At 43.4% G+C, this 7,080-nt stretch overlaps 1 pseudogene; it reads right to left on the bottom strand.

The window, feature by feature from the left end:
• Positions 1 to 1,907: 1,907 nt before the first annotated feature.
• On the bottom strand, positions 1,908 to 3,631 carry LOC128838306 (immunoglobulin kappa variable 4-1-like; annotated as a pseudogene).
• Positions 3,632 to 7,080: the final 3,449 nt, after the last annotated feature.

Below are 7,080 nucleotides of genomic sequence, written 5' to 3'. Positions count from 1 at the left end.
CTCCTTCCTCTGAATCAGATCCTACCAGTGAATCCCTCAGAGTCCAAATAGCCTGTTTGGCCTGAAAACTCCAGCTCTGCAATGTTGTGTCATGATACTGTCACCTAGTGAGCAATGAAGAGTTGTTCACAGAATTGAGAGCATGAACAGCCTGCATAAGCAGATGTTGGAGTGTTCCCCAGGGAGTGTGGTGCTACAAGGCCTGATGCTTCTTTCCCTTTTCATATCTGTGTCCCCTTTTTGCCCCCCAGTCACATGTTTCAAGCTGTGCTTGATGTTGTGGAGATAGTTTCCAAACATGAGGCCTTTTAGATTATGGCAGTACGGCCAGGCCTGGCGATATTTACACCGCGGCCAGAGTTCAGGCTAGGGCGGCATTTATATCTTCTGTGTTATCACTGTAACCCTGAGGTATTCTCTCATCAGACACCAGGAGACCCGTCTAGTGTACAGATAGCACATGAGCTCTTATTAAGGAAGGAAGGGCTTGTTATTAAGACACTGGATCGGTGATGAAGAGATCCAATGTCTCCCTTGTGTGACACAGGACACTTAGTCACATAATCTCGCTGTGTCTCAATTCCCCATTTGTTACATGGGGAACCTAGGCCACCCAGTGAATAGTTTCATGCTTTGAGTCAAGACCATCCTAGAGATGTTCCCTGGCACTCTTGGATCAGGTCTCCCTGCAGTGCACCTTCATTGCAAAGCATAGTTGCGGAAGCAGCGCTATAGGAAACCTTTCGAGCACAGCTGCTAATGCTGGTATGCAGCCATGAAATCATTCAAGAGCATAGACAGTGGGACTCAGGGAGTGGGCTCTCCCTGTTTCTTTCACACAGCACAGGTCTCACTAATAGCCCCCTGAACCAAGAAGTCAGTTACAAATAAAGGGCCAGATTTACCAGGACATTTTGGCTCCTCTGGTGATGCAAACTGGCTGGTTGCTCTGCCTGCCTTGAAGGACAAGTAAATCTATCCTCAGAAATCAAGACTGCAGAGCTTTCTAGATAATATGCTATTGCTCAAACAAAAGTTCTCGGCTTGATGCAGAACGTATTAGGTAGGTTTTATAGCTGGTATTATTCAGGAGATAAGATTAGATCATCATGATGGTCCCTTCTGGTCTATGAATTTAAATAAAATAAAATAAAGACATAAGGTAGATATTACATATCTTCATATCATTAGTATTGTTGTATAGTGGCATTCTCTTTGGGTTTGTGTTAGTTCTTGTGTATGACATTTTGAGAGAGAGTGTGTGTGTTAAGGTTGTTTGGGTGCCTTAAAAGTACTTTTTTATGTTAAAGTGTTCAGGTTTTTGTAAAAAGTGTAAATGTAATCCATTTTGAATTCCCTTAGTTTTGCAGTGCTTCGTTTTGGGATAAGTACAATATCCTTGTAATGTTGTTACTCTTAGATTATTGAGATATATTGACAACCTTAACTCTGTCTTAATGTAGATTTTTGTTTGGAAATTTCCTTATATTTGTTTTTATAAATACAAAAATAATAAGATGGCACTAAAGCTGTGAGTACATATTAGTAATTTAGGATAACATCCATCACCGGGATGTTGTCATTACTCAAACACCAAGAATCATAAACCCAGCAAATTCACAGAGAAGGTCAGACTTTTTTAAACAATGGAACTAATTAGACGCACCATCGTAAGATTTCACCAGTGACCCTCAACTCTTGCTATAACAAACTTCCGTGCATAGCTACCTTCTTGGAATAACAATACAGTGCTAGAGTTTTAGGTTATATAAGTGGATGAGAGAAGTTTCCTTCTAGTTGTCTTTTGGCAGATCATTTAAAAATGTGACCATTGTGCTAGTTGTGTATACATGTGTCTACTGTACTGAAGACTTCATGGAGCAGAGAGATTTTTGTATTGGTCTGTATTACTGTGTGAGAGGGGTGCTGTAATGCTGCTGACAGTAATAATCTCTAGCATCATCTGCTTCAACCCTGCTGATTGTGAATGTGTAGTCAGTGCCCGACCCACTGCCACTGAACCGGTCTGGGATGCCTGTGGGACGTTGCTGGTGTAATAGATAAGAAGCTTGGGAGCCTGTCCAGGTTTCTGTTGGTACCAAGCGATGTTGTTGTTAATGCTTGTGCTGGCTTTGCATTTGATAGTGATGGTCTCTCCCACAGACACTGAGAGAGATTCTGGAGTCTGAGTCATGACAATCTGCCCACTGGAACCTGGAGAGAGAAAATAAAAATTGGCAGGGTTGGAGTTGGGTAAATGGGACAATGACATTAAAAAACTTTATACTCAAAGACTAACAGAAGTTTTGGGAGCATAAGCTTTCATGGGTAAGATCCTCACTTCTTCAGATGCAAGTAATGGAAATCTCCAGAGGCAGGTATAGATCAGTATGGAGATAATGAGGTTAGTTCAATCAGGGAGGGTGAGGTGCTCTGCTAGCAGTTGAGGTGTGAACACCAAGGGAGGAGAAACTGCTTCTGTAGTTGGATAGCCATTCACAGTCTTTGTTTAATCCTGATCTGATGGTGTCAAATTTGCAAATGAACTGGAGCTCAGCAGTTTCTCTTTGGAGTCTTGTCCTGAAGTTTTTTTGCTGTAAGATGGCTACCTTTACATCTGCTATTGTGTGGCCAGCGAGGTTGAAGTGTTCTCCTACAGGTTTTTGTATATTGCCATTCCTGATATCTGACTTGTGTCAATTTATCCTCTTGCGTAGTGACTGTCCAGTTTGGCCAATGTACATAGCAGAGGGGCATTGCTGGCATATGATGGCATATATAACGTTGGTGGACGTGCAGGTGAATGAGTCGGTGATGTTGTAGCTGATCTGGTTAGGTCCTGTGATGGTGTTGCTGGTGTAGATATGTGGGCAGAGTTGGCATCGAGGTTTGTTGCATGGGTTGGTTCCTGAGTTAGGGTTGTTATGGTGCGGTGTGTGGTTGCTGGTGAGAATATGCTTAAGGTTGGCAGGTTGTCTGTGGGCGAGGACTGGCCTGCCTCCCAAGGTCACTTCAACCTCCCTGGCCACACAATAGCAGATGTAAAGGTAGCCATCTTACAGCAAAAAAACTTCAGGACCAGACTCCAAAAAGAAACTGCTGAGCTCCAGTTCATTTGCAAATTTGACACCATCAGATCAGGATTAAACAAAGACTGTGAATGGCTATCCAACTACAGAAGCAGTTTCTCCTCCCTTGGTGTTCACACCTCAACTGCTAGCAGAGCACCTCATCCTCCCTGATTGAACTAACCTCATTATCTCCACACTGATTTATACCTGCCTCTGGAGATTTCCATTACTTGCATCTGAAGAAGTGAGGTTCTTACCCACGAAAGCTTATGCTCCCAATACTTCTGTTAGTCTCAAAGGTGCCACAGGACCCACTGTTGCTTTTTACAGATTCAGACTAACACGGCTACCCCTCTGATACTCAAAGACTTGTAAACTCATGAGTAGAAGTGAATTAGAAAATACCACAAGAACTAGTATTTAAATAAACAAACCACTGCCAATTTTGATGGTTTGTCTCGTTCCTTATTTTTATTATTCCTATAGTCTTTGAACATTGTCTGTTTCTTACCCTGAATCCAGAAAAGCAGCAGCCAGAGAAGGGGAGTCTTTGAGATCATCTTGCTTCTGTGGGGCTGTAAATGTTTGTCAGTGAAGCATGTAGTGGAAATGGAACCATTTATGTGTTCGGCAGCTCAGTGAGGGACCATCAGCCATGTGTGAATATGCAAAAAGAGCCAAATTATGTAAATGACCAGATGTTAATGCCAGGGAGGCGCCTTACACTATCTGATTGAAGGTTTCAGGCTGAAAAGTGGCATCAGTGTGCCAAGCTCCAGAGCTGCTCATTATACCGGTGTCCCTGTTCCCTCAACCTCCATGATATGGCCCACGCCTGAGAGCCTCAGGGGGCTGTGTGAGTGGAGTAGGGGGACCTGCAGACCTCTCTCTCTCCAGCCCTCTACCCGCCTCCCCCAGCAGCTACCTCTTTTCCATGGGTGTGGCCAGCCAAGAAGCCCCCGGGAAGCTGACTGAACATCACCTTCCTTGGCTGCTGCTGGCTTGTGCTAGCCAAACCCAGTCTGAGCATGTGTGCACCCCATGCTATCCTAGAACAGGTGGTGAGCACCCCACTGGTGTGTGGTCTCCCCACTGCCCTGTCCGTTGGGGCACATCCTTCCTCTGGAGCTTCCACACCCTGCCTCTTCCCAGCCCCAACCCTGTTGAAAATTCTACATGTGACTATTAGCTGCTTGTGTCTCAGAGTTCGGGTGCATTCAGGGATTTGCTTCCTTACTGGTCTTGGACAATCTGGACCACAAAGTCCTACCCTACTGTGCAAACAGTAGACCCAGGCATTTACAAATCCCTAGATTAGTATCATTTTCATAGGTTAATAATTACTGAGACCTTCCCAGTGGGATTTTATTGAGGATCTATTCCAATAAAGGAGACAACAAGGCCATTTTAGAAACATATTTACAATAGAAGATCAGGCTGAAATTTTTTTCCAGTGGGACAGCTTTCTTTCAGAAAATGTGGATTTGACAAAATCTAAATGTTCTCTGGGAACGCATCATTTATGTTGAAATTTTCAGGGGAAAATGATCAAAATGATTAATTTTGATAAGATCCGAACATTTCCTTTGAATGTGGTTGAAGTGTTTTGTTTTTGTACTATCTTTTTGACATTATATTATTTTATATTTATAAAATAAAGGTCAAGTTGATAACATTTACATGAACATTTTGACTTTCCCAAAATTACATTTTGGAGTTTTCATATCCAGGAAATTTTGAAATTTCAAATTGTCATGCCAATTCGGAACAAGCCCACTCTACTCCTCTGCTCCCAGTTTTAGAATTTCTGACAATATGAGAATTCCTGTTTCTGATCAGCTCTCTGTAATAATATTAAGTCAGTTTGCTGTAAGAAGGAAACATTCTAGACTGAAAGATAGAAGGTGTAATAGCTGTTTGGAATTATTTGTATTATAACACAAGTAAGTGTGTGTGGTGCACTGGGCTTCAAGACTGGGAAAAGAGCAGAGAAAACTGCAGTGAACCTCAGGTCTCTGTGTATATTCTAGTATCTATGTGATTATCCAAATGCTTTTGGCTGTATGTTCAGAGATGGAAAATGTTTTCCTCTTCCTTCGCATTTGACAGAACATGTGTAAACTAGACAGTTGTATCTGCAGGAAGCAGTAACTGTGTTGCATACAGCAGAGAGGTTTTTGTACTGGTCTGTATCACTGTGAGAGGGAAGCTGTTACTCTGCTGGCAGTAATAATCTCCAGCATCATCAGCTTCTACGCTGCTGATTGTGAATGTGAAATCAGTGCCATACCCACTGCCACTGAACCGGGCTGGGACCCCCGACTGGAGGCTGCTAGCGTAGGCAATAAGAAGTTTGGGAGCTTGTCCGGGTTTCTGTTGGTACCAGTGTATGTCATTGGTAATACTCGTACTGGCTTTGCAATTGATAGAGACTCTCCCTCCCACTGGCAGTGCCAGAGATTCCGGGGACTGAGTCATCACAGTTTGCCCAGAGGAATCTGGATAGACAGAGAAGATGGGAAGGGAATTAATAGTGATATAATACTGAATATGGCAAGCATTCAGATGCTGAAACACAGTGTGAATTTTCCAGTGTGAATTTATACTAAAATACAACAGTAGAATATTAATTAAATAAGTCTGACTGGCAGCATTTGTCATCTTCTGTCACACTGATGTGTGACATTTTCAAATTTTTTATGTATTGATTTCTTACCCTGAATCCAGAGAACCAGCAGCCAGAGAAGGGGCGTGTGTGAGATCATCTTGCCTGACCGTGGTTGGAAAAGCTCGTTCATAAGTGAGCCGTGGAAAATAAAATGTTTATATGTGCTCAGCAGCTCAGTGAGGACACCTCACCCCTAGGCAAAATGCATGCAAATTTACTGCATTTTTAGTTTCAGCCCAGAGATGTGAAATGTTCATATTTGGCTTATTTCCTGCTGCTCTTCTGTGTTGAAATGATATTGTGGTTTCTCAGATTCAGATGCTATATATACAGATGTCTTTGCAGATCTTATGTATATTTGAGCAGATCTGGCATGTCTCTCCTAAATATTCACTCTGGATGTGCCACCAGTGTCTGGGCATGAGCCTTCATTTCAACCCTATTCATCTGAACACACTCTGGATGTCACTGATTTCATGCCCTAGGAAGGCACCTTGTCCTTCTTAAACAAAGCAGTAATTCCCAGAGTATTCCCCACAAATCACCCCCAAGATTTGTCTAATCACCTGAGAGCTCTAGCAATAGACGTACTAAAGAACCTTGGGCCTCATTTACAGATGTACTAATGAATAGATGCTGTGGGTGCTTGGCACCTACATAAGAACAGCCATATGGGATCAGATGAATGGTCCATCCAGCCCAGTATCTTGTCTTCCAACAGCGGCCAGTGCCAGATGCTTCAGCGGTCAGGAACAGAACAGAGTAATTATCAAGTGATTCCTGTCTCCCAGTCCCAGCACCTGGCAGTCAGAGGATTAGGGACACCAGAACATGGGGTTGCATCCCTGACCATCTTGGTTATTAGCCATTCATGGACCTATCCTCCATGAACTTATCTAATTCTTTTTTGAACCCAGTTATAGTTTTGGCCTTTACTACATCCCCTGGCAATGAGTTCCACAGGCTGACTGTGCATTGTATGAACCGCGGCCACTGTGGGCAGCCGTGCCTGCGGACGGTCAATGTAAACAAACCATCTTGCAGCCTACCAGCGGATTACCCTGATGGGCCACAGTTTCCCCATCAGTGCTCTATAGCCTCTGCTTGTAACACTGGCCACTCGGCGTGTTTAACAAAGGTCTCTTTCCTACAGCTCTGCCTGCCTATTGCAGCACATACTGCCGACGAGTGTTAACAGCAGAGGATCCTGCTTTTTGGTCAACCACTTACAGAGTTCACTTGACTTCACCAAATAACCCATGCCCTCTAAGTGCCTCCCAATCTCCTGCCTTTTCACTGTTAGGCGAAATATTGTGGCAATATAGCACAAAACTATCCTCT

Source organism: Malaclemys terrapin, chromosome 5 (genome assembly GCF_027887155.1).
Source record: "Malaclemys terrapin pileata isolate rMalTer1 chromosome 5, rMalTer1.hap1, whole genome shotgun sequence".
NCBI classification, from domain to species: domain Eukaryota; kingdom Metazoa; phylum Chordata; order Testudines; family Emydidae; genus Malaclemys; species Malaclemys terrapin.
Note: the sequence above shows the minus strand (reverse complement) of the source record. Positions and strands in the feature narration are given on the sequence as shown.